Source organism: Corvus kubaryi, unplaced genomic scaffold (genome assembly GCF_017639235.1).
Source record: "Corvus kubaryi isolate FWS band 111438036 unplaced genomic scaffold, C.kubaryi_AGA036_p1.0 37385, whole genome shotgun sequence".
Taxonomy (NCBI): domain Eukaryota; kingdom Metazoa; phylum Chordata; class Aves; order Passeriformes; family Corvidae; genus Corvus; species Corvus kubaryi.
The window spans coordinates 18,918,325-18,939,488 of NW_024581127.1; the positions used below are offsets into that span (position 1 = coordinate 18,918,325).

The 21,164-nt window shown below is 38.6% G+C and overlaps 1 long non-coding RNA gene across 1 annotated transcript; it reads right to left on the bottom strand.

The window, feature by feature from the left end:
• Nucleotides 1-740: 740 nt before the first annotated feature.
• Nucleotides 741-19,407, bottom strand: LOC121668546. Its single transcript, XR_006017440.1, has 3 exons — nt 19,322-19,407; nt 15,911-15,915; nt 741-750 (listed from the first exon to the last, which is right to left on the bottom strand). It is a non-coding gene; the product is annotated as an uncharacterized LOC121668546 (long non-coding RNA).
• Nucleotides 19,408-21,164: the final 1,757 nt, after the last annotated feature.

Here is a 21,164-nt window from a genome sequence, read left to right on the forward strand (position 1 = left end):
GAAGCGGTGGTGGTGAATATTTGCAGGTAGTGCTAGGTGATTGTACTGTGGGAGCCTCTGGGGTATGTAAAATGGGTTACAGAGCAATCTGGAGACGTCAGATGAGCATGCTGCATAAATGCAGGCAGAATATTTCACATGTGGGTACTTTATTGTACCTGTCTTCAGGAGGTCATGATAATGGTCACAGTCACCATGGCAAATCCTAAAAAAAGCTATATTCACATTAGTCTAATACATCCAGAGCCTTTGTGCATCAGTGTCAAACAGACAGCATTTGTTCAGAAAGGTAGGGACACTGCTGCAGGCTATAGGATACTACCCTGTCATGTTCGTGGGCAAGGCAGAGGAACCAACAGCCCATAGTGGATCTGGTTACTTTGGTTCATTCGAGAACCAACAAGATTAGTGGTTTCACTCTATTAGATTATCTCACATGGACTTGCTCACCCCCAGCATTATATTTAGTAGGTCTTGGCTTCCCTTCCCAGCAGGGAGGGCATGGCTGGTCCAGGAATGCTGGAGCCAAAGTCATGTTGGATCTTTGTGTGCCGCTGCTCCTGGCTACTGGCCTCAGGCATTACAGACCAAGGTCCCTGAGCACCCCCTGGCAGTTGTTTCCACGCATATCCCTTGACCCCTGAGATCTTTTCTCCAGCTGGGATTTTTCACTGCCTTCTTTCCAGGCCTCTTTTTTTTCTCCAAAGCCATGTCTTTTTTTTTTTTTTTTTTTCTTTCCAGGAAAACCTTCTTTGAGGCCCCTAGTTCCCATTTTCTCAAGTAGTGTGTGTAGAAACACAATGTATGATCAGCCTCCTAATTGGAGGTTCTGTCTCTGTGTTAATTGGAGGAGTTGGGATGTACCGCTGTTCAGTCACAACATTATCAAAATTTATATCCAGACTGTACTGCTTGCCAGTGGAAGGTAGCAGTCTTCCTGGTGGTATAAAGTTCAGTTTCAGATATTTACACAGGTATAGACATTCATCACCTGCCTCATATTGCTTTTTTATTTTTTCCCCCTGCAACAGTAATGCACCAAAGATGCCTGAAAATACATAAAGAAACCCTGGCTGTTCTCAGGCTTTGTCCATGGGAAGTGGACTGCGTCACCATGCTAACCACAAGAAAAACATTCCAATCTTACAGTGTTCCCTGTACTCATCTCAAATTAACTTCTCCAGGAGGGATAACATTTTAGGCGCATTTGTTGAGGAGGAAAATTGAAGCAGGGAGATGATAAAGACTTACTGAGAGCTAGCACAATAGCTTGGTGGCAGGACCAGGAAAAGAAGAAGAGATCTGACCTCACTCTGGTCTCTTGGAGTACTTAATTGTCGTAGGGGCCTCCAGTCGGTAATGAGTCTAAGACAGCGGAAAGCACAATTTCTCACGGGGGTGGGGGTTGTGGTGAAGATGTTCATTTCTCTCCTTTTGTTCAAGAGCTGTCTTTGAAGGCATTGTTCTTCCACAGCCGCAGTAGCCTACATTCATTGTGATAATTGTGGGACAATACATAGAATGGATGATTGATACATGAGATAAAGTTGTGTAAGAATATTACGAGACAATCATATGGAGATAATAAATTACACAAAGACAGCTCAAAGAAATAAGCTAAGGACAATTTTAGTGGGCTACAATGTGGGAGATGGCACAGCAGATCCAAATAGGGTAAGAGAAGCAGCAATTAAAACATTTGCTGGAACAAGTCATTTAACGGGACATGAGTTCAAGTATTAAAGACAGGTGTGAGTAGCTCATGGGCAGAAAAGGAAACAAATTCTCTCTGCTCATGAAGAACTCTGTATTCCCCATGCACCCTGTCATCTTTTTTCCATATCAGAAGGAGGTGTAAATGCACTTCTTTCTTTTGGTAGGAAATCCAGGTATACTGAAGGGTTCTGGATATTTAGGAGGTTGGGACCAAGAGACATCTCAAAGCTTGCAGACCAGTCTGAACATACTCAAAGAGGCAAGAAGGTGCCATAGTAAAGAGATTGCTGCCTTACAAAATGTGAGGTGAACTCAGGGCTTTCAAAGCAGAACACATACAGGTGTTCCTACCTGAAGGGTATAAGATATAGAAAGAAGAGAGCAGGCAAAGTTTGGTTTGAATTTTATTTTTTTAAATTTTTTTTGAGGCACCCTTTGTAAATTTGTTGCCAGCTCCATGTAAAGGCTTTTGAGAGATAGGCTTTCTTACATTTCCCAACTCTTCTATTCTCACTATTTATCAATCATACTGTATGGCTTTGACAGCTTAAACTCACAGTGAATTTAGTTTTAAGAACACCTTGAAAATTTTTATAACAAGAGTAGATTAAAAAGGGAAGATGCAACTGTTATTACTAAAGGAGTATCTGAAGTAAAGATACTAACTTATTCTTAACATCCCTCTACTGAGGCCACCACTTAAGATTTTTAGCAGATACGTAATAAACATGGCTGCTTCAGGAAAACGTGGAAGAAAAAATGGTTTAGGCACTTCTGTCAACTGATCACCCTGTGGTTGTGGGCTTCTCTTCCCTCTGAGAGCAATAGCTACTCCCTAGTGCTGTGGTTGCCTCTGTGAGCTTGCCAGAATCCTCATTCTGAATGCAGCCTCAGCCAGGAAGGTGAAGGGAAAGCTGAGTTTCCTTTCTCACTGTTGAACTTCTAATACAAATGTTGATCTGTACAATATGTACTACTGCTTTCAGTCAACAGACTATGATGTCTTAGATCTCAATAATTACTCTCTCCTTGCCTAACAAGACTGGTATTTCTAAATGTCTGGTATATCACATAGACGGGTCTTCTGTGGCATGATGTAATCCTAAGGATTTTGATCCAAACTTGTTGAAGGCAGTGGGATTTGTCTGTTGACTTCAGTGGTCTTTAAAGGGTCAGAAACAGATACAGGATTTGGACCAGAGCGTAAGTGTAACAGCTAATACTGCCTGCAACAGCACAGCATTTTCACCACAATATTAAATCACCTTAAGACATTTAAAGAGGTCAAATTTTTCTTCCCCTCCCAAAATACTGGAAACATTTCAATTGCCTATGCTAATCTTTTGCAATATTCTTATTTCTGAAATACAGCCTGATGAGCTACATACAGGCACAGAATGCTGTGAAACTCACATGTTTTAAATTTTGAAGCAAGGTTCATTCATGACGTCATGTGTTAAGTTTCATCCCCCAGGGAAGGTGTGTGTGTGTGGTTTTTGTTTTGCTTCTTTTGGTGGGGTATTTTTTTCAAGCTGAGTTATTAGGCCCTGAAAAATGGAAGTGCTGATATAATCTGAAACAGTATTTCCTGAAGGGCCCTGTTAGAGCAATATTCTAAAAGTCTAATAAGTCCCATTGTGAGAGTCATTTGTCATTTTATCCCTGCAGGCAAATTTTTAAAGGTTAGTGAGGGCTATTTGTCAAAGTTAAATGCTGCTTTAAAATTTGTTTCCAAAAACCAGGAATTTTGTAAATATTCCTAGTTGTCCTCTTCAGTTTATCTCAGTAAAAAGTTTGGAATAAGATGGGTGGGGAAGAAAGTGTCTAAAGCTAATTGTTTATACACTTACTTAATTCTGAAGAACAAATTTTCTGTATAAAAAGTTTCAACTGACCCTGCACAGTTTTGGTCTATGAGTAAAAACTCCCTGTGCCAATAGCCAATACTTGGAAAAATGCAGGTATTTTAAATAGAATTGGTTTAAAAGGGGAAACTATTGCATTAGTGGCTAAAAGTATAGGAATCTTGCTGTTCATTCTTCTCTAGGTGTGAACGATATCTTGAAATTCCAAAATGTTGTCAGGATAGTTTCAATGTTTGTACTTGTTGATGGAAATTAGGCTTCCAGTCTAGTGAATTCCCTCTACTTAGCTCTGATAGGATTTAACAAAGTTTCAACATACAAAGTATTTACAATAGTAGGAAAAAGGCTGATACAAGAATGCTGCAAAATGATACATGGTTATTGCTTTTTAACATGTTCTTTAAAGCATAATGGTATGAAAATGCTTACAAATGAAAATTGTTATCCACTTAACTATGGTATTGGCATTTTACAGGGAGTTGGGTAAGAACCTTTCTCCTTTTAGTTAGAGCGGTCTAGTGGGGGTTTTGTGTTTTTCATCAAGTTACTACTTATTTTTTCTGACAGTGCAAAACTGGAGAATTTAGATAGCTGAATTCATAATAAACATGTTGTAGGCTTATAGGATCTGATTTAAAGTAGCCCTTGGAGAAGTGATAGTCCTTCTGTGTAGCTTGGTAACAAGACACCCTAATTGATAAAACAAATACTGAAACAAAAACAGAGTACTTATTTTCCTGATTTTTTTAATCAGCAAACTCTTCCCTAAAGATGGATCAAATCCTCTTATTTAATTTATTCAGCATAAATGAATTAAATTGAAACCTGATTAGCCCACAGTTGGGAGGATTTCTCTGCAATGACTTGGAACACTTGCTAGGGATTAACCCCAAATCCCAGTTCTTCTTCACTGCCTGTTCTAGTAGCATCATTTGTTCATGGTAAGATATTTTCTTTTGAAGGTTACTGAAATACTTACATGCCTTTAACTTGACACCATATAAGCATTTTTAAATGCTTATAGGTTATGATTAGATTCAATTAATCAGCAAGAATTTTCTGAGAATCAGTCTGTGATTCAATATTTATGAAGTTGAGTGTATGAATTGCACTGAAGTATTATTAAACTCTAAGCAGTAGGAGAATTGCCATGATTGTAAAGTAGTAATTCCATTAGCTCGCTGTCAAAGCTATGGCTGCGTCTTTTCTGCTAAACACAAAGCCCTTGTGAAAGTGCTTGCTCATTATCCTGAAATAATAGGATAATACTATGCAGTTAAGTATGAAAAGTTTTATTCTTACATCAACAATATGTTAATGATAAACATAACATTAGCCTGTTGACAGACTGATTTCTTCAGAGCAATAATTATATGTCTAATGTTTTTAGAAATTTTACAAACAAGTTGCATTTTTAAGGCCAGATCATAGCCAAAAGGTGGCAGTATTCTATTCAATATTCATTTGCAAAACAGTGTAAAAATGCATGTATTTATTGACACTTTGCTTCTAATATCAGATCAAACTGGATGATTGTGTCCTAAAAATAGTGTCAGTTTATGAAAAGGACTTATTTAGAATGGAAGTAGAAATTAAATTCCTCACTTATACCTTAAAGTTTGCAAAAAATAATCTAGTACATAAATTTTAATTATTAGGTGTTTAGTGTTTCACATGATACCTACCTATTGTCACTAAAAGACAGCTTTGGCGCCTGGGGGTTTTTATGGAGTGCTTAAGAGCATTAGAACTTTTTCTGTAAGTGTTGGCAGCATTAACTCATTTTACCTTCAAAAAGAAAGAAATTAATCTCCACATGCTTTTAATATGAGCCAAAACTGCTGCATTAAAACCAATTTGTTTTGTACACCCTAGAGATTGGTAGTATTTTTCATTAAGTAAGTATGGGCTTTTTTGTGCTGAGACAACAATAACTTGAAGAATTGTTGAAATATTGCTTTTCTTTCTTGCCAAGTTGTTTAGCTGTACATCAATGGCTTGTGTCAGAATAGATTGAGATCAAAATTTGACTGTTAGTGGGAGAGAATGCTTTCAAGTGCAATTATGTTCAAGCAAATATTTCCATGTAAATTTTGATCCATAGTTACATCAGATGTAAATATGAATTTACTGTAGTTACAGAATAAGTTTAAGTCCAATAAAGTAAATAAATATTCTATTTTAATGTATGAAATACTTTTAAAAATCACTTCTTGTCACAGTCTTTTAGACATATTTAAGAATCAAGGACCTATTCTCCAAATATTGGCCAGTCCAGTTTCCTGTTAATATTTTTCATCCTTTTTTTCAGTGTTGAAAAGTTTTGATAAATGTTACACGTGAAATGGAAGAAAACTTGATTCAGTGGGCAGGACATGGGAAATCCAATTGAAATGGTACTGCTTTTTAATATGCTTCCATATTCACTTCCAGTAGAGTATAATTCAAACCTATCAATCTTTTTTAATGTCAAGCAAAACATGGTACAGTTCCCAAGGGAACTGGAATTAATAAGCCTTTTGATACATCATTGACTTCTCTGTTTTGCCACCTTATTTTCTCCAATAGCCTACTCACTTAATCTCTGAGGGCAGTTTCTTTTTCCAGAAAAAAAAGGATGAGACAAATTTTTGTTCAAGAGTCATTTTGGTGTTCTCACATGCACAGGAAGGTGATGTGAAATTTAATTCTTTATATAATCAAATAAGGCAGAGCATTGTATCAGTGGCACAAACTCTGGAAACATCTTGAAGGTAAGAATGAAGATGTTGGACATAGTTGGATACCACAGATATAACTAAGAGACTGTTCAGAAGACCAAAATGGATGATGTTATTTTTGTACCAAAAAGTCATCAGTTTTAAACAAAAAGTCCTAAGCAAGAACAAGTGTGCAAATGCTGACTTTGCTAATAATCTGTTTCCTGCTGGGCTCCAGTGTTTGTGATCCATCTGCTTCTAGAGTTTATTCCCAATGAGTATTTTAGAAAAGCTTACCTGTATAGAAAGGCCTGGAAATTTCCTGAAATTATTCTGGGAACAAACCCAGATAGTGAAAACTCTGTGATATATTCTTATATATGGACATTGAAAAGAACCATTACTTACGGCAGTGTGTTCCCAAGATATTGAATATATATCCCTAGAGGAGTGGAGGGAAATCTTGTCAGTGATGTGTCACAGTTTAAGCAAATTTGGTCAGGAAGCACAGGAGCTCCAGCAATAATATTTCTACATGACACTTCAAGTGGTATGAGCACATCTCCATCTAAAAGCAATGGCATATGCTTTCAGTAAAGTGCAATTGTTCTAGCAGTCCTCATGTAGGTTAAAAACACTTTATGTCCGTGTAGTTACATAAGAGAGCAAATGATGCTCACTGTTTTCTTTCTGTAATTAAACTAGCAGGGGCTTGTGCATTAAGGTACTAGTCTTAACAGTAAACTTCTTTGTGATCATATGTAAATAGAGCTCTAGGTTTATGTTTTGTCTGCTAAGAGGAGGATGAGATCCCTGAACCAAACAGAACAAGTAGGGGAAGGATTTGGAAGGTTTTTGTGTTCATGCACGGGAAGAGGTTTTGCATCTGCTGAATGCAGGTGTGCTCTGTACCATATATTTGCTGCTGTGGATGACCAGTGCCTATGCACTTGTTTCTAGCAGCTGCTTGTTCTGCCCTTTAGAGAGGCTGTGGTTTCCTGTTGAACTTCTGCCTTTGCCAACACCCTGTTTTGTCTTGATGCCAAATGCAGCAGTAGGTGCAATGGGAGAGACTGTGCACATGGATGGCCATTCCTGAAGTGTGTGTGTTGCATCATGTATTGCTCATCGGGTAAGGGTTATCCCTAAGACTTGCTGATATTTGAGTAAAAGTATAACTGTCTTGCAAATTTTTGTCCCCTGTGTTCCTCCAAGAAAAACTTGTGATATGCAATAAATTAGCAGTTATTACAAAACTGTGTTGGTGTTTCTGTACTAGACCTTTTAGGAACTAGATTCCCAGCAATGTTTCCAAGCTTCAATTCTGATCAAACAGACTTGTTTTACTTTAATAGATAAACATTTAATTGGTAGGCAATACTTGCCAAAATCTAGTTTATTACAGTTGAATGCCTCTACTCAGGATTGCTTTTGGGGAATGAAGGCAGGGCAGGACATAGGTTGTAGGAAATGTTGTGGCTTTTAGGAGTTTTGATATTATTTAACTTGGGCAGTAAAATGCAAATCAGTCTACAAGGGAAATATAATTCATGTGAAACAATGCCCAGCTCTCTTGGAAGTTATAGGGAGACTTCTCAGGGACTGAAATGGAGTTGGATGCGCTGCACCTCCTCTGAAGATATTGTTAACGAAGTCATTGCTAAAGAACATACAGACTGTGGCACTGATCCGGTGCTGGTTTTGTGCTCTGAAGTTGCTGTGGAATAGTAAAAACTGCAGGTTTTTCCTAACATTTTACTCAGGTCACACATTTTGGAGAAATATATTTAGTGAATGTCATTGGGCACTTAATACATATTTTTCTCTAGAGGATTTGGGGGCTTTGTTCTAAGGCTGCTTTTAATTATGCTGTATGCTTTATTACAGTATTTTAAATTTCCATTTTTCTACCTAAAATTTAGAATGTTTTCAGGACATTTTTCTATTTTTGGAGAAATTCCCAGTTTTCCAATTTCAGTTGCAATGTACAAGGGATACGCATCTTGTTTAATTCATCACATTTTTCCTTCAGGTGTGTATAGGAGAAACTAGAAAGAGGATTATTCCTTGCTGGAGCTTTAAACTGACCGCCCATTGTGGAACCTTTTGAGGTGGGCTTCGCTGGCTTTAGAGAATTTAAAATAGTGGAAATAGTGATATACTAAGATAGGAGGATTGTTAAAACTTAGAGCTACCTCCTTTTGCCTCCTATGAGCATGATCTGGTAAAACCTTAGTTAAACTGCCCAGATGGACAGTTATTCTTGCCTGCAATGGCCATTATGTCACATGTAGTAATTTCTGAGATCACGTGCAAGTCAGTTTTTAACCTGGCTCACTGAAGAAGTAAAGTTTTTGCTGTCATGGCACAGGTGCCCCTTTGTAACCTGCAGGTCAAATCAGTTTAAAAGTAGGGTAGAGATACTAGAAGGGAAAATCTTCTGCAGTAATTCCAGGGACTGAAGACAATCCCTGAACCTATTTTTTCATCTGCCAGAGAATGAGAGACTTGATTTTTAGCAGAATCTCCTGGCAGCCAAGTAGAGCTACACTTACATCAGATCATCAGACATGTAACTAGTGGCAAAAATGTAGAGCAATATGTCTCTTGTCCAACAGAAAATAAAGACAAGTAGATAGGGAGGACTTGAAGATACGATTGCAAAATGTGTGTGTGTTGAGGGGCAGGAGGGGCTGTTGGTTTTCAACCCTGAGACACAAAGACAAAATCAGCTTTTTCTTTTCAAGAAATATTTGATTGCAGCTAATCAAGTGCAACAAACCTTAAACACTTATTAATAATTGCTATCAAATGTATCTACAATTGAAAATGCACCCCTCTACTCAGCCGTAGTGAGGCTGCATCTGGAGTATTGTGTCCAGTTCTGGGCTCCTCATTACAGGATTGACATGGAGCTCCTGGAGCTGGTCCAGCTGAGGGCTACAAAGATGATTTAGAATTGGGAGCTCTTACGAGCAAAGGCTTAGGTACAGGAGCCTATTCAGCCTTGAGAAGAGGTGACTGAGAGGGGACATCATAAATGTCTACAAGTATCTGAAGGGAGAGTGTCTGAGGATAGATCCAGGCTCTCTTCTCAGTGCAGCCAGGAAGTAGGACAAGAGGCAATGGGCAGAAACTGATGCACAGGAAGTTCCACCTGAATGTGAGGAAAAACTTCTTTACTGTGCAGGTGACCACACACTGAAAGAGATTGCCCTCTCTCCTACAGAGGGGTTATGGAGTCTCCCTGAAGAACCATCTGGACATAATCCTATGCAATGTGCTCTTAGATGACCCTGCTCGAGCAGAGAGCTTGCACCAGATGACCCACTGGGTTCCCTTCTAACCTTACCCATTCTATGAATATATATAGCCACACAAGGTAAAGAAATTTAACATCCAAGAACATAGCACTGTTGGACAATTATGGTCAGTTTTGTGGACTTCTGTGCTGAGTTTCGGTCATCCTAAATTTATCTGAAATTATCAAAAAATCGAAATAGTAGAACTTTAAAATGTTGAAAATCCTCTGGGAAAAATACATCCTCTAAAAAGACAAGACACATCCATATGTTTGATGAAGCTTAAAATACCTTACTTGATCTTTCTGGAAACCAGCCTGTAATCAGTCTGCAACAAGACCTTTCTATGCATCAGACTTTAGGAACTGCTGAACTCATGAGAAATATGAAAGTAGAAGTGAACTTGTTCATACTTCTTTTCCCATAGTGGTGAAGTAATTATCTAATACATGACTGAGGGGAAAGGTATGGGCAGTGCTGCTTGAAATCATGACCTCAAGGGCCTTGCTCTTTTGGGTTTAGGTCAAGACTATCGCAAAGATGGTGTTTTCTATTCCCTTAAAAGGATGTCTGTGTTGCTAACTCAAGCCCTTGGAGGCATGATTAGTTACTCAGAGGAAAATGCTTGTCCTCCGATTTGCAAAATTTGTGTAAAAATCACAGCTGTTACTACAAATAAAATGAAAATGTACTCAGTAGCTGTAAACTGAGCTTGGACAAAAACTGTCTGGCTCTAGCTCTTGCTGGAAGTTAAAATTTCTTTTCATCTATGTGTTGCTCTATTTCTTTTCATCTATGTTGTTCATCTATGTCCTGCCTAAGGATAAAAGGTTATAGATTTTGAAATGTCGGACTGTTTATGTAGGTACAATATTTAATGATATCCCTTCATGAAAATGTTTGAGCTAATTTACATAAATATTGACATAAATATCGACACAAATGGAAGCAATATCTGTTTTTCATAGAAGAGCCAATAGCCTGGCTGCCTGCTTGAGAACAGAAACTCACATGAAACCACCCAAATCAGAACATTTTGCAGATAGTGGGGTTCCAGAGTTTACAATACACCTTAGTTGGCAGACTATAAAACACCAATAGGATGTCTTACAAAGTGTCTTCACATTTGCATGCGTGTTAGCAGCTATTCTGTCCCTTCATTAATCAGTGTACTTCTCAGCCTTGTGAACAGAACTGTAATTAAATACTGTTTGGGCAACTCCTAAAACTGCAGGCTTAGAAGTAAGGGATGATTCAACAGGCTACCTTATAAACAAGTCACCTCAGTTCACTAAAATAAAATTCACTTTTCCAGGTTTTAATCCTCAAAGTAGCTTGGAATACAATTCAGTGTATTTGTATTTTGGTTTCACTGCTCATAGCTCATATATCATCCTATTTACATTAGTTATGCTAAAATGAAAAGAGAGTTGTAGGATCTGGATCAAGATATTATCTGCCTCATTAATTGTAATGGAGCTACTCACTGAACTAGTGTGAACAAGACAGATTAATGCACATTTAAATCCATGTGTAATAGTTTTCATTGACAAAGAAATTTTACAAAGGAAAGTCCTGTTTGTGCAGATCTTTGTTGCAAACAAGGAATAGTTAAGTTCAGGATATGTTAATTAAGGGTTAAAACGATCCTGATGTATTTCAAGTCGTGTAAAAAAAGGAATTGTCTTGTAATTTGAGAGAAGGGAGTGCAAAAGGAAATTAATACAGGAAATATTTTTTTTTGCCCTGATCATGCTGGAAGTATAATTCTGTGACCATATTTTTTTCATCATTTGATTGATTGATCAACTTTTCCTTTAATGTTCCTTAGATTTGATTTTGCCACTGAAAGCAAACATTAAATACAAATGCAATGTGACAAATACGGATTGATTATAACAATCCAAACTGTTGATTTAGAAATTCACTGTTCTTGTAGAACAACAAAAATATTTTGCATAGGAAGTACTTGCCAGTGTTGCAGAAACCCTTCCACAGCTCAGAGGCAGTGCAGTAGATCTAGATTGATGAGCATTAGGGAGATGAGCATCTTGTCTCCTAGAGAATTCCAGCTGTTTAGCATAAGGCTTAGAGCAGGTATCTTACAGACCTAACCTGAAGCATAACAGTAGAAAGAAGCATCTTGCAGATTTATTTTTCCTCTAGTTTTGAAAGCCCTTTGTCTTTACTTGTCACACGTGTTCGGAGGTGGTATATTTCTTCTTTTCAGGCTAATATATATCCTGGAATAGACTAATCTTTTCCAAAGCCGAATTCAAACCTGCCCTCTCCTCAGTGGTTGTAGGAAAGTGACTTTGAATTTAGGGCAAATTGCAAAATATCTCTTACGTGCTTGAAGTACAATGTAGGTACAACTTACCCGTGGAAATATGGGAGAGCAGTCAGATCAGGTTTCATCTTGCCCATTCCTTCCGTGTTTTAAGTGTTCTAATCACCTTGGCCATTAGTAAGGTTGTTGGCACCATCATCGTGGTGGGTTTTAGCAACAAGAGAACACCAAATGACTGAATTTCAATGAAGCCTCGGGACCTAAGCTTGGGAAGTAGTGGCCATCTCTGAAACCCTGTTTAATGTGTCACAGCATTCTGAGTTTGACACCATAAGCCTAACTTCTTTCAAAAAAGAGAGATTTTTAGACATGCCTTTTCTGATAATACCATTGAGCAAGGAGGAGAAAAATTTCACTGCAGATGTTCACTACAGCAAGTTTTGCTGTAGCTTTGGTTATTTTTTCAGTAGGACAAAAAGTCAAGTCACTGATCAGATGCCCCCATTGACTAATCTGTCAGATCTTTCTGCATGCCAATCAGAATTTTGCCTTTAAACTGGAGCAAGTAGTTCTTAGGAACATAGTTTTAGAATTATTCATGTCACAGAATGGTAACTGTCAGTAATTAGTAGGCTGAGTAATTTAATTCAGTGATGTACAGAGAATGCATGTAAAAATTGTTTTAACCATAACTGAGTAACTGAAGACATGCAGGATATGTGGCTGAAATGGCAGCTTTTAATAATGTTTGTAAGTAAAATTGACTCATTTTTCTCTCTGTTTTCATTTAGATTTCATTTTACATTGTATTGTTAAACGGAGGCATCAATAATCATTCCGGTTTTTCTACTATCATCCACCTGTCCCCTGTGGCTTGGTACTGCAGATCTTGATTATTTTGAATGTTCCTTGTGTCAGTACATCCATGCAGGACTGTAACTGGAAAGAGAAAAATCTGTGATGCTGCTGTGAGTTGTTCCTAAGGGAAGAGTTGCAAAACCTAGCAACTCTAGGGTCTTAGACTGCAAGTCCCATAATGCAGTCTGCCAAATGTGCATAGCAGAATTTGAAGCTTTGGTGAATTTTCATCATCTGCACTGAAAAAAGAAATCTTTTTAGTGGTCCTGTAGGCAGTATGGATGGGAAGATTCATTACAATGTACTGTAACTAAGCCTCCGTATTCCCTAAACTTTTCTTTACATGGATAGTTAAACATTGTTGTCAGAAGTCTGGCATGGTTCACGAGCAGGATTCCTTCTGTCATCCATTCATCAGTTGATAGCTCTTATGAGGGGCTGCCAGGAGAGAAGGAGATCACTTGCTGTCTGTACAAAAGCACATTGGCCCTGGTGCCTGGCCCATGCAGGCAGACACGGGAGAAGTGTGCCTCTACATGAGGCTCGGGTGGAGCCTTTCTGTCGTCTTCTCAATGACAATTCTGTGTTTTCACACAGCACTCTGTCAAGATTTAAAATCAAACCAACTTTTTGGCATTCAGAGCTTGCTCAACCCAGAAAGATATGGCTCCAATAACTTGTGAAGTCTCTTTTAAACTGCTGGTGAAACCTTGATGTGTTCCCATCAATGGGAAGGTTTGAAGGCTGGAGGTTACCACTGACTTGACCAGGATTAGACTTTTGCCTTGTGGATCTGTGCTTGGCTTATAATTAAGTTTCCAATTCTTTTTAAAATTGCTAGAAATGTGTGGTTACCATTGACTTTCTGTAGGACCTCAATAGGATGTTCACATTTCAAAAGACAAATTTTTTTATCTGCTAAATTCTGATAAGAATTTAAGAGAAATTTTAGACTTTCAATTTGACCTTTTAGCTACTCCGTTAATTTAAGGAAAGCAACAGTACCTGTCCTACCTGTAGCTACTACTAAGGTGAGCACATAGAAACCCCACATCCTTGCACTGCAATCTAGCAATTTGCTCAAAGTGCAAATGTTCTTATTTGCTTACCAGTGAGCTGTCATCTGGGATTTCCTTTATTTTGCTGTATTATTCCCTGCTATCTCTTTTTGCCCGTGCTGTTGATTAAAGAGCTCAATATAAAAATAAAACAGTGAAAATCAGAACTCATGTGTGAATATGACATTCAAGAGCTTTTTTTTGCCTTTCTTTTTGATAACAGGTAATATTTGCTGAATGTAAGCAGTATGTGTGGCTTTGTGGGTGTGCATACCAGTGCATATTTCTGAGTCTTTCTGCAATAAATACATGATCATACTTTAGCTTTTTTGATCCCAGAATCTTAACACCACCTTCCAGCCAGTGACCCTGTAATGAATGTTGCATTTACATTACCAAATCTCATCACCATGTGTCCGTGAGTGCCGTGGGGCTCAGATCAGTTGAAGACTGCTGTAGTTAGGTCTGTGAAATAAAATAAAACTCCTATTCTTAGGTAAGGTATTTCTGCAAAGATGATGCTTAGCAATACGAATGCCAAGGAGAAACTAATTTGAACTGGGATAAGGAAAATAGTTTGTTAAATACTGACAGGAAGACTAAGTAAACTGCCTGAGGTTTATTTTGTAAATGTACATACAACAAGCAGAGGAAGATGTACAAGTAAAGAGATTGTTACTAAACTGCCAGGGTTCTTTTTTTTTTCCATAAAGCTATCCATGTGCTTTGAGGAGATAGTTAAGATTGTTTTTCCTCAGAGTGATTAATGACAAAGGACATAGAACCAGACTCCCAGGCTGACTTTGAGGATGAGTCATTCAGACACAAATACCAAGTAAATCCAATAATTTTCACTGTACTTCTCTGAAAAGATGATTTAGTATATAGTCCAACTGACAGATTTTTGGTCTAGCATATATAGTGTAATTTTTATTGCCTTATGGGTTTTGCTTCTGATATAGAGATATTTTTTCATATCTTAAGAAGACTTAGTAAAGGAGATTTAAATTTAAAAACAGTTTCATACCTTTATAAATTTCTGTGCTACATATGCATATATATTTGCTCACCTGAAGAGAGATATAACAAAGACCAATTTTTGTATATAGTTTAGCAATTCTACTGAAAATACTTAATTATTCAGTGTAAAAAATGCTTTTACTACAGGGTAATTTATTATATATTCACAGACATTTTGACAAATTAAGTTTGAAAGGTTTCAGAGGATGACTGATCATCTTGGAAGATTCTTGATAATCAAAGAGGAATATCAGTATGAACTTTTTCCTTGATTCACAGCCTACTTTCAATGTGCCCCTTTTATTTTAAACTCTATAAGGAAAGAAATTACTTGATTCTAGTTCTCTTTTGTTCCTCCATCCATTCATGTGCTTGTCTAACATTCCTCTAATAATTTCTGAACTGGCATCCAATTTTAACCAAAATTTGACTGAGGATTAGAGGTCCCAAAACTATTAAGGTCTTACACACTTCATGAAAATTGATACTAAAGGAGAGAGACTCAAGTCAGTGCCCCACTGAGCAAAGCTCACTCACAGCTTGCCACAGGGAATCTGCTTAACTGATTGCAAGTTCATGCTGGTGAAGTTAGACAAATGTACATATACTGGCTACATCAAGCCCTAATTTTGTAGTGAAAAACAGTATTGGGTTTTAAAGATTTTGTAACAAAAGTTTTTCTTTTGCTTTTTGCATTTGTCCCTCCCTTGACTTTTCATCTTGGTAACTGAATTTTTGCTTCTTCAGCAAGAAGCTGCAAACACGTTTTTAAAACTGCACTTGAATCAATAATCTACTGAATTTCAGATGCTTTCAAAGTAGCAGCCTGTATGTCAAGCTCACAATTCATGTGTTACTAGCAGCTCGTATTCTGTGAGTCATTACAAGGAATCCTGAGAAGTTATGGCTTGGTTCACTTCCATTTTAGATTGATCATTAAAATTTTTTTTTGGATGAATGATATGATTTGTTTCAGAGAGATTAATGAAATCCCTTCTGGTAATGTGATAGAGTAATTAAGGTTTGTTACTAGGATAAAATGTGTTGCTTTAAATATTTTCTACATAATTTCCTTTCTTTCCAAAAACACTTTTATTTTCACAGCATCTGCTGCTTTTAATCTGTAAAAGTGCATGGCAGTGTAGTTTGGAGTACATCCTTACTGAGGCTGAAGTTGCACTCATTTAGGATTAAAATTTTATTGTTAATTATAATGGTTTTAATCTAGATTAGTTCTCAATGGAAATACAGACATAAATATTTGAATAAATCTCTTTACTAAACCACTTATTCTGTCGAAGTTGAAATATCTAACAGGTCACCCAAAAGGCACCAGTTGAACATGATGGGTGCAAGCTTCCTGTGTGCCATGGGAATGCAGTATTTCTCACCCTGTGTTCACAGGCTTCCAGGCTGGTACTCCGGTAACACAGGTGAAAATTTATAGTCACCTGGCACCAGAATCACTGCCCTGCCATCTTGCTTGGCTTGCTAGACTTTGACCTGTCACCACTCCATAGGAGACCTCTATAGGAGTTCCTCTTTATAGTCTCTCAGGTCAAGGGGCTACAGAAATAGTCCATTGACAATCATCTCTCTTGCTTTTCTGGAAGTGACTACGCTGTCTGTTCTTTGCACTGGTGCACTTGGTGATATAACCACCAACACATCCCAGATCCAAGAAGGCCATAGTCTATCAAGCTCTCCTCAGTTAACTTCTCAGGTATCCAAGAGTTTCCTGTCAAGAAACTTAAATTCACCCAGTACATTCATGCTCTTAAATGTGTCTGCTGAAGACTGTGATGCCTGGCCCATAGACCATCTGGTGCAGGATAGTAACATCCATGTTTTACAGGGCTACTGTCCTCTGAAACAGACTGGTCATGTCCATAGTGTATGAGTTTTCTGATCTTCACAGTATGGCTTTACAAGTTGCTATTTTTATGTGTTTTTCCAATCAAAGTGTAACATGTGGGTTGTGTTCCAGTCTTCTAGACTGGAGATTTTTTCATTATATGAATCTTAAGGTGTGTGCTGCAGGCTCTGAGGTATGACAGAAAGGAATGTGACTTTATTTGCAATAGTGCTGGAGGACTACACTGAGCAGGACCCACAGAGTGCAGGTTGGTCCATGCTGTCTTTTGGGAGAGGTGCTAGTAAACTATCCACAGCACTCCCCTTGTGCTTTGATGTGAACAGAGCTAGCTAATTTCCTTCAAAGGAAAACTGGAGAGTGAGGTAGTAATGTGACCTCTACCTGGGAGACTGTCAAGGAGCTAAGCACAATGTGGCATGTCCACTGAGGTCCTGGTGTGGTGTAGTTCATCTGCTGAAAGATATGATGTCATACTGGGGTATTGCAGGATACAAACCAGAATACCCAGCTCCTACAGCAGTTTCCTGGAGTCGTAAGTGCTTCCAATGTAAATCAACACGTTTCACCAGGTTTGGAAATTATGACGTTTGCTGTTTTCATAGCCTTGATCATGAGTCTACCCACAAGGAAAATAAGGCTTAGGGCAGCACAAGAAACCTAAAGAACATTTTCCTTAGGTTGATATAACTTTTTAATAATATTACTTTGCTTTATAATCATCACTTTGGGTTATTTTCACACTTTTTCCAATTTTGTAATTTGTAATACTGTATGGAACTGACTTCACTATTGATTTAAAATAAAACTCAGTTCATGTTTCTCACCACTGTTGAATGAAACTATTGTTTTGGATGGTAAAAATAGGATTCATTTAGTATTTGGATGCCTTTGGATACTGAAACATTTTTGATCATCTCCAAGCGCAGGACTCATGACTAAGCATCATACCAGGGTCTGAGTCATAAAGGGCTATAAGTAATGTCTGAATTCATATGCACTTCCTTGGAAGCATTTCCAAAATTATGTCTTGAAGCTTTCTCAGCTGTATATGTATTAATCTGTCCTTGCCATGGGAGTCGTGAGAACTGGGTGCATTTTCTAGGGCTTATTCTTTAATTTGAGAAGAATACAGGAAGCATAGTTTATGAGCTCAAGTTATCTTTCCTCTCCTTGACAGTGTGTGCCAATGTTGATATTTCAGTGCAAATAAGGAGTGTGCTTGGAAACGACAGCCCTGATTGTCCCTACTGACTGTGCTTTGCTTCTCGTTGTGGGATGGTTTTGGCACATATGTGCTGGATGCCTTTGGATGAAACTAAATTGGAGTATAGACTCCCAGAGCACATCTAATGAACTCCAGCCACAATAAGGCATTTAGTCTATGGGGCCAATCTAGAGTTAGTCTAGAAGTCTCAAAAACAACCCCCAAGATAAAAGCAAGAAAAAAATCCTTTAAACGTGAGTACTGTGGATTTCAAGTCTTCCACACTGATTGTTCTGCTCTACCAATGCTGTCCTCTTGGTCTTCTGTGGATGTGTAAACCACAGCACCCAATGCAGATGTTACATACTTTTGGAGAAGAGAATGTCTTGGAGTTATGAGAACAGCTTCCTGATTCTTACAGAGCAAGAATGTATGGGCACTATACTATCTTGTGTTTAGTATCTGGTTAACCACTGCAGCACTGAGCCTTGTCTAGACACATACTTGCATGTTGCCCTTCATAACTAATTAAAATCCTCCTAAATGAAAGCCTCTTTGTGTAGGGGGAGGGTGGGAAAAGCAGACCGGTTTTCAGATGTGTATTAGTTTGTTTTTACATTGATTTTACCTCTGCTTCAGAGGAGTTATTCTAGACCTACACTGTTTTAAACAATGGAAAAATTAATGGCCATGACTTGCTGTCCCTATTTTATTTATGTGCCCAAAAGTACCTTGGAGGTTACTCAAATAAATGTACTCCATTCCAGTTACTTGACTGTCTGATGGCTTAATCATGCAAATAAATGTGAGGATGATATTTATTTGACTGTCCATCATGTGGTTTCTTTGACTGTATGGTAAAGCATACTTTCTTTTTCCCCAAAGAAAAAATGAAATTAAATGCATAAAAACCCACCCCATGTTGTAATGCAACAATTCAGACTATAAACACACATAAGTCAGGACATTCAGAGTTATGACTCCCTAGAGCTTGTAGCTCAGCCATGTTGTACATATGGTGTAGATTAAAATAGTGATTTCTTCTCATTTCTGTACTCCTTTCTCTTCTGGGTCTTTTCATCTTTTAGCTCTTTTACAGTGTCTGTGCTGGAGCTCCTCCATGGGATGGGTGATCCAGCAAAGACCCTGGATGACAGGCATGGGAGCAAATCCCATGCATACAAGACTGGTACTGCTCACAGCAGTAGAGGAGCACAGCAAGGAAAAGAGGGAGCCCAAGGACCACTTCTGGGGAGGCCAGTACCTCCCTTCATGGGCATGGTCCTGCCTCTACTTTGTACTCATCTCACACTCTCTGTTCTGTGCTGTCCATATTGCAGCATTTTCCAAATATTTTCCTCTTCTCCCAGGCAACTAGCAACAAGACAAGAGGAAACGGCCTCAAGCAGTGCCAGGGGAGATTCAGGTTGGACAGCAGGAAGAATTTTTCCACAGAAGAGGTAGTCAAGCACTGGTACAGGCTGCACAAGGACGTGGCAGAGTCACCATCCCTGGAGGTGTTCAAGAAACAACTGGTTGTGGCACTGCATGCTATGGTCTAGTTGACAAAGTGGTGACTGGTCAAAGGTTGGAATCACAGAATCCCAGAACATGTTGAGTTGAATGGAACCCACAAGGATCATCAAGTCCAGCTCCCTGCACAGCACCATCCCCAAGAGTCACACCTTATGCCCAAGAGCATTGTCCAAACACTTCTTGAACTCTGTCAGGCTTGTTGCTGTGACCACTTCCCTGGGGAGCTGTTCCAGTGCCCAAACACCCTCTGGGTGAAGAACCTTTTCCTGGTATCCAACCTAAACCTCTCCAGACACAACTTCAGACCATTCCCTTGGGTCCTGTCCTGGATCATCACAGAGAGAAATCAGTGTCTGGCCCCCTCTCCTCCTCACAAGGAAGTTGTAGACTTCCATGAGGTATTACCTCTTCTCCAGGCTGAACAGACCAAGTGACCTCAGCTCCTCTTCATGCGGCTTCCCCTCAAGGCCCTTCACCATCTTTGTTACCCTCCTTTGGGCTCTCTCTAATAGTTTTATATCTGTCTTTCATTGTGGCACCCAGAACTGCCCCCAGGGCTCAAGGTGAGGCCCCGCCCCAGTGCAGAGCAGAGCAGGACAATCCCTCCCTTGCCTGGCTGGTGATGCTGTGCCTGATGCCCCCCAGGACACACTTGGCCCTCCTGGCTGCCAGGGCACTGCTGACTCCTGTTCAGCTTGCCCTTGGCCAGGACCCCCAGGTCCCTTTCCATGGCACTGCTTTTCAGTCTCATTCCCCAGTCTGTACATACAATCTTGAAGGTCTTTTTCAGTCTAAATGATTCTATGAAATAACACATTTTTCTCTTTTTTTTCTTTTTTTTCTTCAACAAACATGCACTTGTCTTGAATCTCTTCCTCCATGTGCTTTATTCATGTTAGTCTGTGTTACGGGGGTTGGCAGGGAGGGGGAGGCAGTAACTTAACAACAAACCTGTAGGTCCTCATTCTGGGAATGTCACAGATATTCTGTGAATAAGAGAACCAGACAATGTGGTAATATTTCTCCAGAGCCATATGTAGTCTATCTTGACAGACAATGAAGAATGGATGCTTCTCAGCATTCATATTGATAAAAATTATCTGAAAAGACTATGTGAGTTCCCACAATGCTTATTTTCTGGATACTTACTCTTCTTCCATGTTATTTTTTATATTCTGTATTCCTACATAACCTGAATAAAATATTATATGCTCTTTTATGTGGTTACTGTTTCTTTGCTGGTCTCATAAATAACTTGCAGTGTTTTCTGACTTGGCATAGTAAAACTCCCAAAGTTCCTCAACAATATAAATTTCTGGAGACCAATAGGTGTCAATTGCCCTGAAGAGAATGCTGGTTTGTTTGCACTCCTCTAGGCCAAATCCTGTAATGGAAGAGCTCATCCATCCAACTGCTTTGTTTTTTACAAGTGCATATCATTATACCAGTCTCTGGATTTTCCAAAGAAAAAATACAAGTATTTGAGACTGTAATTATTAGTAGTTCCTGCTTTTTCAATTCTATAAACATTGAGATAATTAAAATATTATTCTAAATCCTTTTGAAATAATAATTTTAGTTTAGTTATTGTGTGTTAAGCACTTACTGTAGTAAAAATAAACACATTTCTATTTCAACTTATACAAGCAGGATATTATTTCCAAGCTCCTCAGGACAGGGATTGTACTTTTCCTTGTATCTGCAAATTATTTATTGGAAGAGGGGCCCTATCCTCCTTAC